Source organism: Tinamus guttatus, unplaced genomic scaffold, assembly GCF_059628265.1.
Source record: "Tinamus guttatus ecotype Peru unplaced genomic scaffold, ASM5962826v1 Tinamus_guttatus_pri_ptg000450l, whole genome shotgun sequence".
Lineage (NCBI taxonomy): Eukaryota > Metazoa > Chordata > Aves > Tinamiformes > Tinamidae > Tinamus > Tinamus guttatus.
Genome location: NW_028288984.1, coordinates 7784 through 16817, shown reverse-complemented (window position 1 = coordinate 16817; position 9034 = coordinate 7784).

The window sequence follows — 9034 nt, the reverse complement described above, 5'->3', positions numbered from 1 at the left end:
GCTACAGGTTTAAGTTTGGATAAATTCCAGCCCAGGGAATAGTTAAATTGAAAATACCAAAGCAGAAACTTTTGAATTTTATGTTTTCTGTTTCATTTCCCAACTTCAATATTAAGAAGTCATATACTTATAAAGCAACTCTACTCAGTCCAAATCCTCTTAGGAACAAACAAAGCTGTTTATTTTTTATAGCTTGGAATTAATCTGCCCTTTATATACTAGGGCACAAGCACATGAGTATTTCAAGCTTATTTTCTCTGCTAGAGGTACTTATTTTCTCTGCTAGACAAAAGTCAGCGAATTCAGTCTCAAAGTGAAGGCTGTATAAAGGACCCAAGCTGCATAAATCAAGCAGGTATTAAGCAGAATTATTAAGCAAAGAAGTGCTTAAATCCAAGAGGCATTCAGAGACCATCACTATTAGATGAGAAGTGGAGATGATGTTCAAGAACCCTGGAAAATAAAAGGTAGTAAAAACACCCTACATGCACATCAGCATAAAGGGAAATAAACAATACCTTGTTGCTGAAGTAATCAGTCTCTGTTTTCAGACTGTGGTCAGTCATGAGAGCTTAAGAGACTGATCTTTCAGAGCTCATGTGTGCACAACCTCAGCTATGGTAAATAAACGCTGTGGTGTCATAGCTCTTTTGAAAGCAGATCCTAAATGGTCCAGGGAGTCTCAGGAAAATTAAATTCCTTAGTTCCAGATAGTCTTTCACCACAAAACTGCCCTTCATCCCTCTCCTGATTCAAGAGACCTTGGAAATGCATACATATTCATAACAGCTAATCACATTGCACTGTTCTTGAACAGTACTTGTTCTAACAGACATAGTCTTAAAATGAAAGGGTAGCTTTGTGGCTTAATCATAAATCTGAGATTTTATGCTATTTTTAGCCCTGACTCACATCATTAAATGTAGAAAAGTCATTTTTTGTCCTCTGGGCTTCCTATTGGAGCTAGAAATATCATCCTAAAACACTTATGCTACTATAGGAGCTTCATGAAACTAAAAAAACTGACGTTTGAAGGTGGTTTGAAAACATTATTTTTATTTTTGAGAAAAGGTGTTGAACATTATTTTTACACAGTATTTTACAATCATTTCCACATGTCATAGAGTTTGAGCTCAATGGTGTTGAGCATTGTCTGTTGCTGTGTTTTATGCAATAACTGCCTCAATGCAGCACTACAGAGGTGCAGGAAGGTTCCAGGGCCGTAATTTCACAAGATGGGGCTGCCTCCAAGATTCCCAACTTGGCGAACAGAAGTCCAAGGCTGTGATTATCTTTTCATCAAAGACTCTCTTCACAGCAGTCACTACATCCTTTCAGTGTCACACCTTAACAGGAATCATCCGTTCCTGAAATGCAGCTAAAGGTAAGAAGAGAAAAAGTAGCTCATATACAATGAAGAAATAATACATACCCATTTAATATGCTCTTAAAGCATCTTTGTCTCTAAAAACATCCTATAAAAATATGCAGGCAATGTAAAAGTTTAAAATGTAATTCAGTAAAAATAAAGAGATGCAATTGTCTCCCTGAAAGTTACACTTCCAAGTGCAATATGTTGTTTTGCTACCACCAAGGCTACTCAGGAACAGTTGAATAAAAGAAAGAAAGTATCATTTGGTTGATTTCTGAACATTTCATGGATCAATATTGCTTTAAAGCAGTTCAGAATTGAATGAATGCATGATGATCATGTCCTGAATGTTCAGAATTCAGAATGATTTCTTTAAAGAATTACTCTCTACCTCTATGCTTGTTTTTGCTTGCCATTAAAATAACTGGCAGGAATTAATTAGAAGAGCAATGAAAGGATCAAGAGGAAGAAGAGAGCAGGAGTGCCCACAGTCTAAACCAGATCCAATAGAGGTCTAGTCTGTAGGTCTTAAATGTTGCTGTTCTAAGTAATTCTTAATTTTACAGCTAAATTTGGATATATTACTAAAATGTGGAATAAACAGAAGTCAAACATGAAGTATAAGTAGTATCACAGAGCAAATGTCCTTCATAGGTGCTGCGAGTTTGTAGATCACTTATGGCAAAGAGCAAACACAGCTATCAATGAAGGTCTGATGAGGCACTCAAGCTGCCACAGTTGTACCAAACTTCTACTCCGGTGATAACCAGTTGTAGAACCAGTTGTTCTTTGGAAATGTATTTTAAATACCATTCTTGGATTTGGGCATGTGTTAGGTCATGTTTGCCTCTGATACAATTTGGAAATGACAGGTGCACAATATCAAAAGTCACGTTTGGACTTGATGCTGTATTATTAAATTCCCAGCTAGAAAACATGATGTGTTTTTGACATTTGTGGGATAAGGAATTCCATTAACTGATGAGGTGGCTTGCTACACCTCAGAGAGCCTTCTGAATTTACTTTTTGGTGCCTAAGCATTGTATTCAGGTACACTATTAATTTTCAGGTATCCTGTGAATTTTGTTTTTGGGAAAATGACTGACAGATTTTTCAAATTTAATTGTGAAGGAATGTTATCAGAAACAATGTATTAAAAATGCATAGACAGCAGGAGAGGATAATGCAAGCATTGACACTGCACATTGATGGCACGGTGCTTTTTGCCAAATCAAATATGCCATTCAATTAACAAAAGACTAAGAACAGTTCTACAGTTCTGCCACTACAGTTCTACATAGGAGGTAAAATAATGTGAGAAAAGATGAGACTTGCTGGGTGGGATGGATGATCCTCCACTAGAGTGATTTATTACTTTGACAATCTAAATTGCCAGTGTAATTGTATTAAGACCTAAAAGGCTATCAATCACATTTTAAAACCACATCTTATAAACCACAAGCTTTTTTTTTTCTCTATAGAAGTATTTTCTACTTAAAGAGTACACAAAGAATAATAAAACTAAGTGGGACTGCAGGCAAGCCTCTGATACATCATTTCCTTACCTTATCTACTTACGAAAAAAATGGAGTAGTTGTAATCTAGTTATAAAACAAAAGCAAAGGAGCTGGCTTCCAACTAACTTCCACTGAAATTGGAATAAATAAATAAAATCCATACGTCTGTGAAATAACAGAAGGTATTTAAATGTGCTGATTATACAGTTGCAATGAACAGTAGTTTTATGCTATAACAGCTCTTAATCCTTACACTTTCACATTATGTCATAGATGAAAAAAACAAGTAGAAGAAAAAGAAAGAAAAGTTCCTGAGAAGAGAATGATTTGGAAATTGGCATGTTTGTCAGCTGCATTTTTAACTGAGGAGAGGATGAAGGAGGTGCACTCACCATTCCAGAAAGGCTGCAATGTCATAAACTTGATTTTCTTTTATGGCAAAGGTGTGCACCCAAAGAGGCAGACAGCCTATCGATCACATTGTGTCTTTGTTACTTCTGACTCTCAAATCCAGCTACTGATATTTTAGGGTACTTCTTCATTTGATGTATAACCAACTATTATTTCTTAATTTGTAATTTTCCAAAAGCCCTAGTTGTGAGCAAGGACCAGGCATCTTGCCAGGTGCACAGAAGAAAAACATAGCACAGAGGAAAGAGGATAGATCTAGTATAGCCGAAGATGTTTGGTCCAACTGCGATGCATCCTTGGGCCCAGGCTGCAGCAGAGACTTTCAACTGAGCAATCTCTACTCCAGCCCAGCAGTGATCTTGACAAACACCTTGTCCCCATCTTACACCTTGTGCCATCTTCATAGATTATTCACAGAGGAAAGGCTGAATTGCATCACAGCAGTAATTTTTGAACTAGTTTAAGTGCTCCCCGACAGGCCAAATAATGTCACGCTCTCCTGCTCTGCTGAAAGCTGCCCCTTGCTGTGCCTGGAGGAGGAACTTGGAGAAAGTCAGTAAGATCACTTTTGACAAGTGGAATTCCACAGCTGAATGCCAGAGACTCAATCCAAGGGAAGTACAGCGAATTTATGGCGATTCTCATACTGCAAAATGATAGAATCCAGGAAAGTACTTGGAGAAAGTACTCGACCAGTTCTTGTTGTGTTTGCACTTTCAAAGCATGCAAAATGTGCTTTTTTGCACAGAGACAAGATATAAGGCTAAGTGGACATATGGTACTACTCACTATGCCCATGTTTAGGTTCTTCATATACTCAGCTCACTGCTTATTTGTTTATTTAAAGGAAAAGGGTGCAGAAAATCCCAGCCTTCACCACATGTCTTTCATCATCATTGGTACTAGCCAGGTCAGACGGCAGGGATTGCCTTATCAGTCTACTCAAGGAATATCTGAGAGTGTGTCAGAGAGCTGGAGAAACCAGGAAGACAGGAAACTGTTCCGAGTTTTTGAAGGTTTACTTTGGACACTGGCTAATTTGCCCGCTGCACAGAACTTTTAATTTGTTCTGGTGATACAATTTATATGATAACAGACATAATGGAGCCTTCCATCTTATATGGCACTTGAAATTATGGAAGAGACAAGGAACCTGTAGGGAGTTCTGTACACAAGTCAACTACTTTTTATCTCACTGGGCACTAATAATGCATAAAATCATATGGCTTGAATATAAAGGCTCCATTAGATCTTCTGCAAAGGTAGGGACAGCACAGAATACAGTGCTTGCTACATACAAACAACATTTTATTCTGCACTGTGTGCATGTGTACAAAGACTAACCCTAAGCTTTTGAGAGGTTTGCAAAGATCTTTAGAGTCAAAGCTGAGTGCTGCAAAGAGTGAAATGATGCTGATGGAGCAGGGAGGCGAGCACTCTCTGTCACAACATATTTTGCTGAGAGAATCTGACCCCCAGTCACGAAGATAAACAACGGCATTGCTCAGGGCTTTCTCAGTATTGCATAATAACCAGATAATCACAGCCAGAAAATCTCTGGCTCCTGTGTACGATGATTTCCAGTGGGTCTGCAAGACTTTCTGTAAGTACTTTTACTACTATAGATCCATAAGCATAATTTTCCATGCTGTTCATTCTATTTCTTCAAACTAAGAGTTGGGGGGTGGGGGGGGGGAAGTAAAAACCTTGAAAAACTCTGGGATTTTGTTCAGCGACCAATATGTAGCCTCATCAGTGTTCTGCCCTGGACTTCCAGCTATATTCTGGTTTCCAGTCCATATTCAAACCCCTCCGTGGCCCAGACTAATTACTTTGCTCTGTATCCTTGCGGTGTGACACATATACCACAACAGCATTCCACTCGGCTAGTAAAAATGTCATCCTTATGAGGCAAACAGACTGTTCATGCTGACAAGTAAGCTAATTTGCAACTTGCTCCTCCAGAACATCACACAAGCATATTTTGGAGTTTTCAGAACAAAATGCATGTAAACCCCCGTTAACGTAGGCTTCCCACTCCGTCAGCCCTATCTCTCATCTTCTAAATGATACCCAGCTGATAGTGACAAGTGACAAGAATAACACATGTTTCTTATTGCGTAGGCATAATTCAGGGAGGAACACAAGGGACAAAAATTGGAAGCTATTCCTCTGAACAAATCTGTTCAATGCCAGTGATGATAATTGCTAGTGATTATTCACTGATTGGAAATGCTAATCTAGATTTAGACATCCCAAACAACAGAGAGACTGGCAGTTTTTTCAATAGGTGGGTGTTCAGGCTAGAACTTTAATTTAAATCTTCCAGCAGTAACTCTGAGTAAAGAAAAAGCCACTATCTAGTTGCTGAACTCTCCATGTGGTTTTATGCTTACTTTGTGGACACACAATACTTCAGCTTGAAAAAACTGATCTTGAGGAAACAGAGGAGGAAGTATTTCCTAAAGCCTATTTGTAAAAGGATGTCAGATGAAAGACAAAATTATTTTGCTGGTTGAAGAGCATTAGAATAGGTCAAAGGAAAAAGGAAGTTGCTATAATTCATTTGGACCCTGGAAATTATGCAGCATGAAAGAAAGATCTGTTGGGAGAGATCAGATCTTTTATAAGAGCAGATGGTATAGCTGGAAAAAGATGAAAAGCTTTCAAGCACACAGACCATTCATTAGCTGACGACACAGATCCATCAAACTCACAGCTAACTACAGCAGAGTACTGCATGTGTGAGCAAATGAATGCATCTCTCAAACCTCTTCTGAAAAAGGCTGCTTAATCCTCACCTCCAGAGTCTTCATTTTAGAGGCTTATTGAAGACTGTTTACTACGCATTCATCTAAGTCTTAGAATGTTTTTCTGATACTGAAAGGAATAACAACTACTTGGAATCTAAAACCATTGCAGAAACCGTTTTAGGACAGATTTTTAGTGTTTGAGGGAGCGGTTGTTGTTGCTGGGACAAAGTGCTGACCTTACTCACTGCATGACCAGATGAGAGCTTGTGTCAACAAGGGAGAGAGCAGGACGCGTGGTGAGGGGCGCTCGTAGAGCACTGAGTCCCTGGGAGCATAACTGAAAACAGAGCATCCTCTGCACTAGCCCTTGCACTGCTCGTACAGGTCGGTGTGAGAGAAAAAAAATGAACTCTTAAATGTTGTGTTCAAAAGTTACTTCAGTCTCTTACAAATGGTATTTTACAAAATAACATAGCTTAATGTTATGAGATTCTCCTCAGCTAATGCAATCTATACTCTATCTACAAATATTGCACTAATAAATCTGCATTCTGGTAAATGAACTGTTTCAGCTGATTTGAATTCTGCTCATGCGTTTTATAAGTGGATGCTCTGATTAAGCTGAAGAGGAATTAACAGGAGCGTGGTTGCAGATGTTTTGTGCCCTCTGAGAGCGATTCCCATTTGTTACTCAAAATACTGATCTCCCCGGCTGAATTAGTGCTGTCTCTTTGTGGCTCCCAGGCTGTCTGCTCTCCCTGCATTCCCAGGGGCAACTTGTCCTATGTGCAGCAGCCGTCTGAGCCTTGTCCTGTCACGAGGGACTTCTTATGTAACGATGCTGTCCTCGCCCTCCTCCGAGGCACCGACCAATTCAGCAGGACAGGGAGGGAACGGACAAACCAGCACTGTCTTGTCAGCTCTCTTTCTGTGTTCTCCTACATTCTCCAGTATGGAACAAAACAGCTTTGTGATACAGGAAGCCTTAGGTGGTTGTTTCTGAATGTATGGGAAGGGTGACTCTTACACAGGAGATGAATTGGCAGGGTTTAAGCTGTGCCTTGAGGAGCTTATTTTATGGGGATGCAGGTTTAGGTGCTGGTGCTGCTCCTTGGGAGACAGTTGAATCTCTTTAGACTCCTCCTAGTTGCTACTAATGCCAGTAATGTGGCTCAAGTGACTCAGGGTAGGACAAAAGAGTCACTGTAGTTGTGATCACCCTACAGGTCCCAGTGAGAGGAAGATGTAGTTATGAATGAGAAATAATCTGGAGGTAAGCACACTGACCCTTTCAGGTTGGGCTCTCTAACACAGACCTCTCATAGGTGGGCTGTGTAATTCTAGGTAATTATACGGTCTCACTCAGTTATAGAAACATTTATCAAAACAGTCCTAATGGCATCCTGCTGAAGCAGGCTAGTCTTGTTATCCCATATTACGGGGCTGAGGCATGGAAAGAGCGGCTTACTCACTGAAGGTCACCCAGTCATTCTGTAGGCAGCAGAACGAGAACTACTCAAGCTCCAGACCGGTTTCCTAACTACTGGCTTATCCTTCCTATCCCTTTGTGTCTTTGCACATGGTTGCTTTGTAGTCCTCTGTCTAACTTTTCATGGCTGATGGTGGCCTTGTGCGCTAACTAGATTTTCTGATCATGATTACCATGACACTGAATCTCCATCATCACAGCAAGATTTTGAAACCTGCACCTGCATCTTATATGCTCTCAGTAAAGAAAGCACAATCAGACATGCTATTCTTGAGTTTCAGCTTGATACCTCTACAGTGTATTTTAATTCAAAATTGTACACTAGTACATAATGTTTTATTTTAAGGATTAGAGATAAATACTTTTCTGTTGAATAATCTTTGCTTCACTGGGAAATAGGAAACCCACAAATAAATGCCTGGCTTCTCAACATGACCTATTGTTGCTTTCAGCCATCTGTGTTTACAGTAAAAGCTTGCCCACATGCATTAATCTGTAAGCTGTACCAAAAACAAAGATTTTTTTCCCCTGTTTTACTCTACATAATTGCAATATCGGGATATCTCCCCCTGGATATAAATGTCTGTATAGATTACACTTTTACCTGGAGTATTGGGTGCCATTCTGGGCTCCCCAGGACAAGAGGCTTCCAGAAAGGGTTGAGTGTAGAGCCACAAAGATGATTAAGGGGCTGGAGCATCTATTGTATGAGAAAAGACTAAGTGAGCTGGGCCTGTTCAGCCTGGAGAAGAATGAGAGGGATCTTATCAACCTGTACAAAAACCTGAGAGGAGGGTATAAAGAGGATGGGGCAGTGACAGGACAAGGGGTGATGGGTACAAGTTGAAACACAGGAAGTTCCATCTCCATGTGAGGAAGAACTTCTTTCCTTGAGGGTGGCAGAGCCCTGGAACAGGCTGCCCAGAGAGGCTGTGGAGTCTCCTTCTCTGGAGATCTTCCAAACTCGCCTGGATGCCACCCTGTGCCACGTGCTCTGGGTGTCCCTGCTGGAGCAGGGGGTTGGACTAGATGATCTCTAGAGGTCACTTCCAACCTCAGCCATTCTGTGAGTCTGTGATTTTAGGTATAAGCAATTTAGCAACTCCCTGAGACAGGGATATGAAACAGCCTTTATATTATTAGTAGTTGAATGTTGTGCTTAATAATAAAAGAAGCATATATTAGCTCACTGAAACACTTCTAGATCCTCTAGCGGTGGTTGCATGTTCAGATTGTCATTATCAGTTAAAATGTAAGAGAGTAGAAAAAAAAAAGAAATGCACTCCCTCAGTGAATGAGGCAGTTTGGGGTACATTAGTCTGGCATTTGGGAACTCTACTATTTTCTTTCAGTTGAGCTTAGGCTGTCAGAAAACTGTCTTCATGAACATGCTGAAGAAGAGAAGATCTGGAGCAAGGAATATTCATAAAGCTTGTTGTGTAATCCAATAACTATTCTGCTATATTACACATTTCTGAATATGATTATGTAA